Below are 6,980 nucleotides of genomic sequence, written 5' to 3'. Positions count from 1 at the left end.
TCTTCAATTTCGTTTGAATGTGCTAGCCCTTCTTTTCTTGAAGAGCAACATAAAAATGCTTCGTCAAACACCACATTTCGTATCATGTAGCATCCTCTACTAGTAGAATCAAAACACTTTTATCCTTTCCTCTGGCTATCATACCTGACAAAGATATAATCACTTTCTTTTTAAATTTACTTTGTAAGTGGCTTGGCTTGACGACATTGCACACAAAGCAAGATACACAAAAGTGGCTCACTGTAGGTTTCACATTCCATAGTTTCTTATAAGGTGATATGAACCCTAGTTTTGATTGAGAAATTCTATTGATTAATGAGGTATTATCTTCATAGCTTCGACTCAAAACTTTCCTAGTATATTCTTCACATGCATCACACACTAATAGATCTCTGTTAGATCTAGTTCTTTCGTTCTGTTACATTGCTTTCTTGTGATGTATTGGCACAAGTGAACTAATGACATATCTTATAGTTTTTAAGATATTGGGAGAAATCATGTGATGTATACTATCTTTTGTTGTTTGTTCATAGATAATAGACATTCTTTCTTACTTTTCCTTCGGCTATGTCTCTGAATTCCTTAAACTTTGAAAAAATGTCAAATTTTTCTTTCATAAAAAAGACTCAGGCATACCTAGGAAAGTCATTGATAAATCTAACCATGTATCAAATGTCACTAATAGAAGGTTGCTTGATAGACCCAAACATGTCAAAGTATACCAACTCTAATGGGTTTTTTATTTTGAACTACAACTCATCATATAGGAGTTAATGAGCCTTGTCATATTGACATCCTACACACATCGTGTCTATTCTCACATCATATTGAGATAAACCTCTAAGTATTAACTTGTTCATCATCATTTTCAACTTGTGACAAATGACATGTCCCAACCGAGCATGGCATAAATATACTGTCTTATTCTTTGGAGTCTTATCTACATAAGCAGACTCTGTTGATAATAGGTAGACTGACTTTAATCTTTATCTTTTTTTAATAGGTGCCCCTGAGATATTTACTTCTTGATACACCTTCATAACTTAAGAACTATACAATACATAGTTGCTTGATGATGTTGTTGTGATACTGAGAGTAATTCTCTTCAAACCTGGGACATAATGCACATTTTGAAGTGATGAATTGTATGGACCATCTTAAGGTGTAAGAACGGTAGTACCAACGTAAGTTATTGGCAGTTGTGAGTTATTTGTTGTTTCTACCACGCAACCTCCTTTGTACTTAGTGTTAGTGATATGCCCTAAAGGCCAATCGAATGGTGTTTGCTTTTAGGGAATTATTGTATTTTATTAGCATTTTGATATTTATAAAATGGCAAAGTTATCAACATTCATAAATTAATTTAATGAATATAATTCAAGAAGTAAAATAGCTAAAGAACACATTCTTGAATTTGTCAAAAATATGAAATGTGTATCCTTTATACTATACTTCTAAAATCGTTCTTAGTGGTGGATTTATGATTGGACGTCATAAATCCCTATTAATTAACGCTAGTTTGTGTTATGACTTATTTATAGTATGTGATACTAAAATGAATGGTGAGTTTCATATCATTGATACAAGATGTCAAGTCAAACACATAGGTACTTGTTGCGAGAACGAGTTTACTGAACTTGACCAAACATAATAAGCCACATGGTTTTGAGTGTTAATGACTTATTATTATATATTGTGATAGACACTATGTTTCGTAATAGTCTTTAGACCTGAGGCATCACATATGTCTTATACATAGACATTTTTGATATGTGAAAGCATAAGGATTGATTCTTAATCAAGGAAGAGATCTAACAATAGCTGTCATAGTTGGCTATGTATAGAGACAAATGTATGGCCAATATGGAATTCATCACTTTGTAATATACAAAAAAGATGTCCCTATGAGATAATATGAATTGGCATGAGAAATCCTTGGCCAAGTTCATTTAGATTTTTTTTTACATAAAGCATAAATAGTTAACACACTAAACCATAAGTCGTTCTTTTCTCTGAACATGGATGATGAAGAGATCAAGATATAGAGATACAATGGAATAAGTTCTAACAACAATTCTTGTTATTTGGGTTGTTGTGAAGTACTGCTAGGTGTCACTCATGACTTGTAGAAACCTTAAGATCATTATTGGTAAAGGGTATTAGCAATGCATTTTAAGGTCATTAGAAAGGTTCTAATTGATGACTAAAGAGTTTAACATCATTTAATGAATAAAGAGTTATCATTAAAATAATTCTACTACCTTATGATAAAGAACCTAAAAGGTCACACACCTAATAGAAATGAAAAAGAAGTTATTAGAAAATGAGAATTTAAATTTCATAATTTTAGGAAAATCGATATTTATATTATAATTCATTAAGAATGAATATATATAAATCTATCTTAAATATTTGATGTTCCATAAATAGTTTAAGGAACAAAATAAATTTCATAAATCTTCAATTAAACATTATGCATAAGATTAAGCATGTAAAATGACCATATTAGACATGTTTCAGTTCATAAATGTTAATGGACTTCTAGACCAATTTTGGGTTTAGAATTTTGGGCTTTTATTGTACTTAATAAGGATTAGGAAAAGACGTAAGAATGTGTCACAAAAGAGGCCCACAATTAACCATTTGATTTGATCAAAATGGGCTTAATTAATTAAAGATAAAATTAATTAATTTAGCTATTTATTTATTTAATATTAATTTGATTAAATAAATTATTGAAGTGATAAGATCACATTCAATAAAGAATGGTTTAGTGGGTGGGCCTAGCTCATGATAATGTTTGGTGCCATTATTGGAAATATAATGGTGGCTTTATTTGGTGAAATGAATGATTATGAACTAGCATTCATTTTTCTTCATTATCTCTCTCATTTCAAAACGAAATTTGGTGATTCCAAATCATATGAACTCCTAGAACATTTCTAAGTGTGGAACTATTAGAGGCATCATAATTAGGGTGCTTTAAGGATCTCAAATCATGCTAAAACAGAAGCTGTTTGTGCAGTGGTCTATTTCCTGGATAGTGTTCGTACCTTGCTGTTTTCAATCATTTTCTCCTACCTCACGAGGTCGTCTCTGAAACTACAAGTAAGGTAAATAAACTTTAATCTTTCCTCTTGATTTTTGTTTTCGAGTGAAGCCGATTCGAGGTTTCTAGAGATTTCACCATCTGTTTTAATTTTACTGCACAAAAGTTGCATTTTTAGGAACCTCATGGACAAATTTTGTCCTTCACTCGGTCATTTCTTCTAGCTTCTTTCCATCATCAGTCATGTGATTTGAATACTTTAAGTCAACGATCCAATCACTTCCGTAGGCAAGGATGATGACAAAGATTGATACCATGCATTTCCGTGGGCTGATATGCTTACACCATCAAGACACAGTTCTCAAAGCTGTGTAAAATTCTTTAGAAATGAGCTCAAATTTGGGTTCTCAAGTTTCAAGCAGAAAGGTCCTTCGAAATGAGGAGTTGATAAATCAAGAGTAACCAACCTTGTCATGCTTGAAATCTAGATAGGAATTTGCCCCGCGAAGCTAGCTTGAGTAAGTCAAATTTGTGAGATTGCCCAATCTAGGTGGCACTTGAACTTCATACAACTAATTGGAAGCCAAATTTAAGCTCCGCAGGTATTGACGACTTAAAGACCGGTAGCATTCTCAATTCCGCCAAAGATTGATAGCATGCTTAAGTCAAGACCAATAACATGACCAGCCTCATCACAATGTACATTGTTCCAATCACTATAATCTCTGCTTTGATTCCACTAGATCAGTTTAGTAGAAGTTGAATAAAATCTGAGACTGTTTTTCATTTGAAGTAACAGTTGCTGATCGCCATGAAATTGGCAGGAAACTAAGAACATTTCGATACCAAGGATATTTACTAAAAAGGGTACCAAGAAAAGCCATCATAAGATTAAAATTATCATTACAATAATAGCTGATCAAAACAAACTTGGAGAAGTGGTAGAACCGGATGGTAAGTATTCATGAACAACTTTTTAGCTAGTAATTAATTTCAACTTTGGAAAATATATTAAAGTTTGCAAGACATGAACCAAATGAATAATGTAGTACGAGCTAGAATAGAAATAATGAAAAGCAAAGTGAATAGAAATTTAAGTCATCAGGTCAAAGTGGCATAGAAAAAGCCGTGTATTGATAGTCAAAGCTTAAATATTGTTTAATATTATATAGTTAATTAATTAACTTAGTTATTATAAAATCGTTAGCAAACACATTCTTGGATTTGCTTGAATGTCTAAGTTGTTTATGACTAATATATATATTTTTATATTATTTGGTTTCTACTTTATAGGCTCCAACAAGTTACGCAGTTCAATTTCAATTTCTTTAAGTTCTGATTTTGGGCGGAAATTTGTACGAAGTTAATTTAGTAGTATAAAAGAATTGGTTGATTATCCTATGAAGATAACGACCAAAATGATCATTAATTTCTTCGAGAAAGCTGAGCTTATTATAATAAAGGTTGCATACGTGATTTAGTTACACCATCGACTTTTAGTACTGTATTTTTATTTTTTTGAATTACTAATATATGTGGTATAATCAGATGGCTACAACGTTGAAAACAGAGGAGATTAAAATGCACAAGACTGAAGCTATTTAGAGAATAAAAGAATTTTATTAAATTAAAAGACTTTATTGATATTTTACAAGAGAGAGACACTACAACAATCATGGCTTAGTCTTCTTTCTCTCTTCTAATTCTTCACTCCTCACTTGAAGCCTACAATAAAGAGTTTAAGGATATTTATAGTATACTAAAACTAATACAAACCACACAAATATTAACTTACAAAAATTTAATAACCACATTTTACAAAATTTCTCTAAATATCTAAGAGATTTTTTAGCACCATTAGATATTTTTAGGTTAGAAATATATCCTAATCTCTACATAATTCTTGAATCTTCCATGGATTGTGCTTTGAACTTGGGTTTCGACTAATGTAGTTGGATTGGACCATGAAATTGATGTTGAACTTTTAACACTCCCCTTCAACACAAATTTTCATCCTTTGATGCATATTGAGTTTTTGACGGATCTCTTCAAACTTCACGGTGCTAAGACCTTTTGTAAACAAATCTACAACTTGCTCGTTTGTCTTGACGTACCACATCTCAATTTCATCTTGTAATAATGTTTCCCTAATGAAGTGATAATGGACCCCCACATGCTTAATTCTTGCATGAAAAACTAGATTTTCAGTCTAGTTGTTTGACGATTGATTATCGTAATACAATACTATTGCGTTATCTACTGGTTGGTGTAGATCCTTCATCAACTGCATCAACCAAGTGCTTTCTTGAGCTACATCGTGGCTACTCTATACTCACTTCTGTGGTTGATAGTGATATAGTTGGTTGTCTCTTACTACACCAAGAAATTACTTCAACTCCAATTCTGAAAACATACCCAGTAGTTGATCTTATTAGATTATGATCTCTGGTGTAGTAAGCATCATAATAGCCAGTCAGCTTGTAACTTTCACCTTTCTTACACAATACACTGTAGTCGATTGTACTTTTCACATGGCCTAGTATCCATCGAGCCGCTTCCATGTGAGGTTTCTTTGGATTTTGCATCTACCGACTTATTACTCCTACTACATATGAAATGTTTGGTTGCATCAGCATTAAGAGATTAAACTACATACCAATTGTCGATATATAATTCCATCTTGTAAATATTTACCTTCATGTGCACAATTTTGCATTGACCTCCATTAGAGTTGAAATTTGCTTGCATTCTAACATTTTGAAATTATTCAGCAAGTCTTTGGCATATTTCTACTGGCAAAGAAATATCCCTTTTTTTGTTTAATCAACCTCCAGACCAAGGAAGTGCTTAAACTAACTAAGCTCTTTCATCTGAAAATAAATTTATAAGTTCTCCCTTGTTCACCGAATCTTTTTTTCATCATCATCGAAAAGAATTAAATCATCAACGTACATCAGTATAGTTGGTAATTTCCTTCATTGGTTTTGACAAACAAGCTAGAGTCTGCATGTGCTACTCAATGACCACTTTGAGTTAGAAATTCAGCAATCTTATCATACCATGCCCTTGGTGCTTACTTTAAATCGTAAAATGTCTTTCTCAGCTTGTATACATACTCTGGACGAGCTTGATTCTCAAATCCTCTCAGTTTGTTTATATAGATCTCTTGATCCAATTCTCCATGTAGGAAGATATTTTTTACATCCATTTGCCATAATTTTCATTCCTTACTCGCTATGAATGCAAGTAAAACTCTTAGTGTTGTGAGCTTTTCCATCGAACTAAACGTTTCATCATAGTCTAGCTCGTATCATTATAAGAATCCTCAAGCTACCAACCGAGCCTTATACTTTTCAACTGAACCATCTGGGAACTTCTTAATCTTGAACACCCACTCGCAAGATATCGGTTTTGTACTCTTTGGTTTCAGAACCAAATCCCAAGCCTAATTCTACTTCAGTGCAGTAAGTTTTTCTTCCATCGCCTTCTTCCAAAGAGAATTTTCTACTGCTTCTTCAAACGTCTCAAGTTCTTTTATTTTTTCTTCTTCTGCAGCCACTGCATTAGCATACTTGAGATTTGGCTTCCTTATTCTTTTGAATCTTTAAGTTGAAATTCAGGGTTCTTGGTTCTGGTTCACTTGGTTCTTCGTCGTCAATAGGGCTCTGGTGAACACTTATTTTCCAAGGAACTTGTGTCTTATCATGCTCAATATCATCATCCCTTGGATCATATAATCTTTAGATTCTTCTTTACTTGGGCATATTTCAGCAACTTGTTCCTTTATTTGATCTTCAATTTCTTTTAAATCTGGTATATCTTTTTTTTTGAAGACCGCTACGAAGATACTTCATCAAACACCATATTTCTTGCTGTGTAACATTGTCCACTTGTAAGATCACAATACCTCCATTTTCTCTAGCTGTCATAT

Source organism: Citrus sinensis, chromosome 5, assembly GCF_022201045.2.
Source record: "Citrus sinensis cultivar Valencia sweet orange chromosome 5, DVS_A1.0, whole genome shotgun sequence".
Classification (NCBI taxonomy): domain Eukaryota; kingdom Viridiplantae; phylum Streptophyta; class Magnoliopsida; order Sapindales; family Rutaceae; genus Citrus; species Citrus sinensis.
Note: the sequence above shows the minus strand (reverse complement) of the source record.